Source organism: Myxocyprinus asiaticus, chromosome 36 (assembly GCF_019703515.2).
Source record: "Myxocyprinus asiaticus isolate MX2 ecotype Aquarium Trade chromosome 36, UBuf_Myxa_2, whole genome shotgun sequence".
Taxonomy (NCBI): Eukaryota; Metazoa; Chordata; class Actinopteri; order Cypriniformes; family Catostomidae; genus Myxocyprinus; species Myxocyprinus asiaticus.
The window spans coordinates 21,485,857-21,492,644 of NC_059379.1; positions in this window are offsets into that span (position 1 = coordinate 21,485,857).

Here is a 6,788-nt window from a genome sequence, read left to right on the forward strand (position 1 = left end):
CCTTCTATTCTCTCTATGACCTCAACAAACATTGTGGTTTCCATCTGACAGACAAGATTTTGAGCTGTGACTCTAATCAGAAACACCCCTGCCTTAGGGAACACATACAGTATATAAACTCAGATGTCCCAGGGACTGAAAGTGACAAATATTTTACAGTCCAGTAAAACTTAACATTCTCATTCACATCAGTCCAAGCTTTAAAAAGTATCTCTTTTCCTGCCTCTGCAAATGGCTGACTGGTATTAACCATTAAATGTGACAGAGGTGCCTGCACCTCTACTACTATGGAAACAGAATGGGAACTTATTGCATTAGATGCAGTGACAGTCACACAAAACCTCACAGGAAAGGAAAAATGTGTGATTGATTTTGGCCCTCCTTTTTTAAGGGACCATCTCCAAAGTCCCACAGTAAAAGGCCATCTAACTTACTACAAAGCTCAGCCCCAAAATACCTTCGTATTTTATGGATAGATTGGATACAGGCATTTAAAAGAAAAAAAAAAAGAAAAAAAAAACACAGGTGTTTTTGCCGTTCTGTTGCTGACTTTGTTACTTGTACTTGCCAGCACCGTAACTTCATACAAACCCTCTGCTGGAAAAAACAAAATTTTGTGACAGGCCTATGACTGGGGATTCACTAGAAAAGTTACTATTCCACCAAAAACTTACAATGATCACTTATTTTGGGAAGCACAGGTACATCAAAGCATATTTCATCATTCACCACTAGAGCATTCTTGGGTGAATGCAATGTAACATCTGTTATTTGGGCCTCAACACATATGTTGGTTTGATAATGGGCTGAATTGAAAAAAGTATGAGTGATTGTGGTAGCCCCTTTAACAATAGACAACCCACCCCATCTCCAAAATCCCAGTGATGAGTCAAAAGAGGAAAATAGCCATTCAATAACACCTTAAAATCTATCTCTGCTTCATTCACAATGCAGTCCGTTGGAAAGATTTTACTAATAAACAACTTAAAGACTTCCAAATTGACTGACTGGTGTTCCCTACTTACAGAATGATATGGGGTAACCTGAACAGTGTAGTTTCCAGGAGACATGTAAACATGAGAGGCTGAGCTTCCAGAGGGATCTTTCAGTACCGAACCATCTCCAAAGTCAAAAGTCAGTTTTATTTGTGTGCCTGCAGACACTTTGCAAGTGATTTCAAAGATGCAGTTAAGTTCAATGGAGCCAGTGTAATTCAGCTGGAGACCAGAGACAGCTTCAACTACCTGCACAGCTATATAGTTAGTCAAGATTGACAGGGTGCTGTTGGCACAAATGGTGACATCGTATGTCCCGGGTCTTTTAAAAACATGGCTGACTTTACTGTGATAGTCCTTCACTTTACTGGAGTTGTTGCCAAAGTTCCAGGAGTAAATCACTCCATATGAAGAGGGCCATAGTGAGACCTCGAAGACGATGGTGTGCTTGACCTGACATACAATTGAGGACGATGACACCAGCAATCCTTATATTGGAGTCCTTACTTTAACTGTTAAAGTCTTTTCAATATGGTCAAATTTGTTGTAAGCTGTTATTTTCAGTGTGTATTCACCTAAAAAAAATAACAAAAAATAATTACAATTAAAAAATTTGAAGGACAATTGCTACATTTATACACACACACACACACACACACACACACACACACACACACACACACACACACACACACACACACACACTGGCGGCCAAAAGTTTGGAATAATGTACAGATTTTGCTGTTATGGAAACAAATTGGTACTTTTATAGTCAGAACATTAATAACGTGAAAAATGACTATTACAATTGAAAAAGATGTTCAGAACGTCTTAAACTACTTCAAAGAGTTATCATCAAAAAATCCTCCACGTGCAGCAATTACAGCTTTGCAGATCCTTGGCATTCTAGCTGTCAGTTTGTCCAGATACTCAGATGACATTTCACCCCACGCTTTCTGTAGCACTTGCCATATATGTGGCTGTCTTGTCGGGCACTTCTCACACACCTTACAGTCTAGCTGATCCCACAAAAGCTCAATGGGGTTAAGATCCATAACACTCTTTTCCAATTATCTGTTGTTCAATGTCTGTTTCTTTGCCCACTCTAACCTTTTCTTTTTGTTTTTCTGTTTCAAAAGTGGCTTTTTCTTTGCAATTCTTCCCATAAGGTCTGCACCCCTGAGTCTTCTCTTTACTGTTGTACATGAAACTGTTGTTGAGCGGGTAGAATTCAATGAAACTGTCAGCTGACGACGTGAGATGTCTATTTCTCAAACTAGAGACTCTGATGTACTTATCCTCTTGTTTAGTTGTACATCTGGCCTTCCACATCTCTTTCTGTCCTTGTTAGAGACAGTTGTCCTTTGTCTTTGAAGACTGTAGTGTACACCTTTGTATGAATTCTTAATTCTTTTGGCAATTTCAAGCATTGTATAGCCTTCATTCCTCAAAACAATGATTGACTGACAAGTTTCTAGAGAACGCGGTTTCTTTTTTTGCCATTTTTGACCTAATATTGACCTTAAGACATGCCAGACTATTGCATACTGTGGCAACTCAAAACAAAGACAATGTTAAGCTTCATTTAATGAACCAAATAGCTTTCAGCTGTATTTGATATAATGGCAAGTGATTTTCTGGTACCAAATTAGCAATTTAGCATGATTACTCAAGGATAAGGTGTTGGAGTGATGGCTGCTGGAAATGGGGCCTGTCTAGATTTGATCAAAAAATAAAAGAATAAATAACAATTGTGATGGTGCTGTTTTTTTACATCAGTAATGTCCTGACTATATTTGTGATCAGTTGAATGCCACTTTGGTGAAGTAAAGTACCAATTTCCTTCCAAAACAGCTAAATCTGTACATTATTCCAAACTTTTGGCCTTCAGATCTTTATTAGGTTAGTGGTTCTCAACAGTTTTTTCCTTAGAACTCAGATTTTTCATTACAAAAGAAGCATTTTTTTCCTCCCTTATAAAATTTGGTAAGCCTATTTACTTTGCTGAATTAACTTTACATGATCATATGGTTTCTTGCATTTTATTATATGCATTTAGTTTTGTGCTGTCCACCACCCTATCAAAACAGACCTGTGACCCACAGGTTGAGAACCAATACTTCAGGTTTTTTTTTCAAATGTCATCAAATCTTTACTGCTTTCCCTATACTAGGTGATGGCAAAGAACCCTATGAGCTCTTAGTTAATTAGTTAATCAGTTAATAGCTGAACTTGCAGTAATTTCCATGTATATATATGTATATGTATATATATATATATATATATATATATATATATATATATATATATATATATATATATACACACATACATACATACATACATACATACATACAGGGTTGGGGAGTAAAGAAATACATGTAATTCATATTTAAAATACAAAATATAATTAACTGTATTCCACTACAGTTACAATTTAAAAAATTGGTAATTAGAATACAGTTACATTCAAAAAATATTTTGATTACTAAATAGATTATTTTGCATTTTATTGTCATTTGTTTCATTTAATATTTAGTGCTTTCAGATGGAACAAATGATTCGATCCAAAGTGCATTTAAACAGCGGTGAAACACTTTCTTATGATGTGTTACATTCATACAAGCAGACAGAGAAGTAAGTTTGAAGTAAGTTTGGAGCAGAAGAAATAGAAATAAACCATGTGTAAATTGTCATCTTTACGCTAAGCTAAAATGCTATTTCTAGCCTATTTACATGCATGTTACCAAACACGATCATTTTTTTATATCAAGAAAATTCAAGTTGGATCATAATTTCCTTTTTCTAGTAAGACCTTTGATATTAGGGCAAAATCATATTTGTATTGTTTTCCTGTAAAAATATCTAAAAATCCTTAAAACAAGATCAGTTTGATTTATCTTGTTTTAGAAACAGCACTGCATAAGATATTTAGGTTTTTCAGAGAATGTATTTTTAACATGTGTATTTTGTCTTACTGTACTGGCAGAGTTTTTATAGTCAAAACAAGTGAAAAAAATCTGCCAGTGATGAAGTAATCCAAAGTATTTAGAATACTGACCTTGTCTTTCATCTCTAAAGCAGCAGAAACTGGGTGACTATTAGAAGTCGAATTATCATCTGGAAAGATAAGTAACAGTACATCATAATACAGCATAATATAACCTATTAAAGAAGTCAAATGTACTTTCCTAACTTTAACTCAGTTAAAATAATTACATGTTAAATATAATATTAATTATAAATACTGGGGCAGTGGTGGCTCAGTGGTTAAGGCTCTGGGTTACTGATCAGAAGGGCAGGGGTTCAAGCCCTAGCACCACCAAAATGCCACTGTTGGACCCTGCACTCTGACCCCAGCTTAGCTGGGATATGTGGAAAAAAAAGAATTTCACTGTATATGTGCAAATGTGTGATAAATAAATATTATTAATTATAGCTTTAACTCCAATGGTGTAGAGAGTTGAGGTGTTTACAGCAATGGCTACTGAAGCTGTAAACAACTGTAGATAAAACTGATTAAGCATCCAAAAATGTTTTAAAATGCAGTAGAAATAAATGTTTAGAAACATTTCCCAAAATATCATGCAAATACCATTAGCCCGTAAAAATGTTAAAAGGTAACTGGCAAAATTTACAAAAATGACAAAAATCACAGGATTACCTACCTGTGGTAGCACAGTTACAGGGATATGAGACACAACTCTCAAACTCAGACTCTGGGAGTTCAGGCTGTTTGAAGCTATGATGTTTAGTGTATGTTCCCCTAGACTTGAAAGCACCATGTACACATGAGAGAACCATATGTCAGGAGTTTCCCTCACACATTCTCCATCAATCTCAAGCATCTTAGCAGGGCAAGACAGCCCTTCTGTCAAGTGTAGCGTCCACGTAAAGCAAGCTGATATCTCACACAACTCACGCGAAAGATGTCTGTGTTTCAGGTCTATTTCTTTCGGTGTGCGAAACGTTTCCAGCACTTTGGGTGTGAGACGCCAAAATACGGGACAAATGGCGGTGGCAACCCTAGCTGTCATTCTGCCTAACATCTCCTTTTGTGTTTCACAGGGGAAAGTCATATGCATTTTGAAAATCATGAGAATGAGTAACTGATGGCAGAATTTTTACTTACTGGTTGAACTATCCCTTTAGGAGCCATGCCACTAAGTGAAGCAATGCCACTTACACTAATGTGTGTGTAATTAGCAATCGGGGGCAATTTGAGTGACATGTCTGCCATCAAGTGGAAGAACGGTGGTGTTGCAGGGTAGTGGGGAGGAAGGGAGAATGCATAAGGGCTGCATAGATGGGCAGACAGATCTCAAGCAGGTGGCACCAATACTGCCGGCTGGCACATCCACAAGTGGTGTTACACATGGTCATCAGTGAAGAGCAGCTGAAAGGATTCAACAGAGAACTACAGCCTGATAGGGAGAGAGTGCAAGAGGTACACTGTGCGTGTAATCTGTAATGGTCTTTTTCAGAATATACAGCTACTTTTTAATGACAATTGACAATTGATAATTTGATAGCAAAGTATATTTTGCTAATTAGCAGCACTTAAAGACCCCATGAAAAAGCTTGACGAGTGCAGTTTTCTTTACTGTATTGAGGTATTTCCTATTGAAATTGGAAGTTAAGGTGGGACATATCGAAGGACTCATCGCTTGATTTTAAATAACCAGTAGCCTTTAATTTATGCTACAGCCATGAACTTGATTTGCTACTTGCTGTTGCTAGTCAGAAGTATGTGGTGTTAGGGAGGGACATTCTCAAACAAGAGAGCATTTTATTTTAACAAAATGAGTGAGTGCAAGAGGAGTCATCAGTATTTTTGACAATTTTCCTGGAAGAGAAATTCCAGCTTCCAAGCAACAGCTATAGAGCCTGCTAAAAGTACATTTTAAGAAAACTAGCATATAGCTGACCTCAAAAGCTGGGCTGAAAAACTCACAAAAATCCAGTTTTGAGTGATAAACATTTGATGTGTTGTTTTATTTTGAAAATGATTTTTAGGAGTGTAAAGAACAACATACTGCACAGTTGATTGATTTAATGTGAAAATACCACAAACACAAGAAAATAATAATAATAAAATTTGTATTTATTTTTAAAAACTATAAAAAGGAATTGCACTGTCTGTAAACATATTTTGTCTGGCAACATTAATTTTGTTACTGCTGTGTCCAAATATGTACAAATACCTCTTGATTTTACAGCACAAAAAAAAATAAAAAAAAAATAAACAGACTCCAAAAAACAGACAGCCTGCCATAAACTCACATGATTGGTTGAGCCAATGTAGCTATATCAGGATGCTCAAACAAACAAAGGAATTTTTTTGTAGCTCCACAAAGCCACAATGTTCCCACTTTTTGAGGGGAACCAACCTACGAATGACTTAGTCCTTGTTGACTCTTGCATTTAAGCAGGGATAGGAGAAAGCATTTTATCTTTGTAAAAAATGACATACTTCACCTTTTATTTGCAGCTGTCAGTAGGAGGGACATGCATTTATCAAGTAACACATGTGAAATGTCAGCACTCACCCGGTGGTACTAGATGATGACTTGGGCTACGGTAAGGCCGTACAATTTGCACTTTAGCAAAAGACAACTGATCACTTGGCTGCGTCACCAAATCCATAGACAGCACTCGACCCTCGTGACTGAACCAGAGACCTGGGAACAATATAATCTGTGGACACAGAGAAATTGACCATTGCTCTCACAATCGTTTAACATAAAGTGTGCATTGCAATAACTTATTCACAATACATTCCAAGAGCATTTA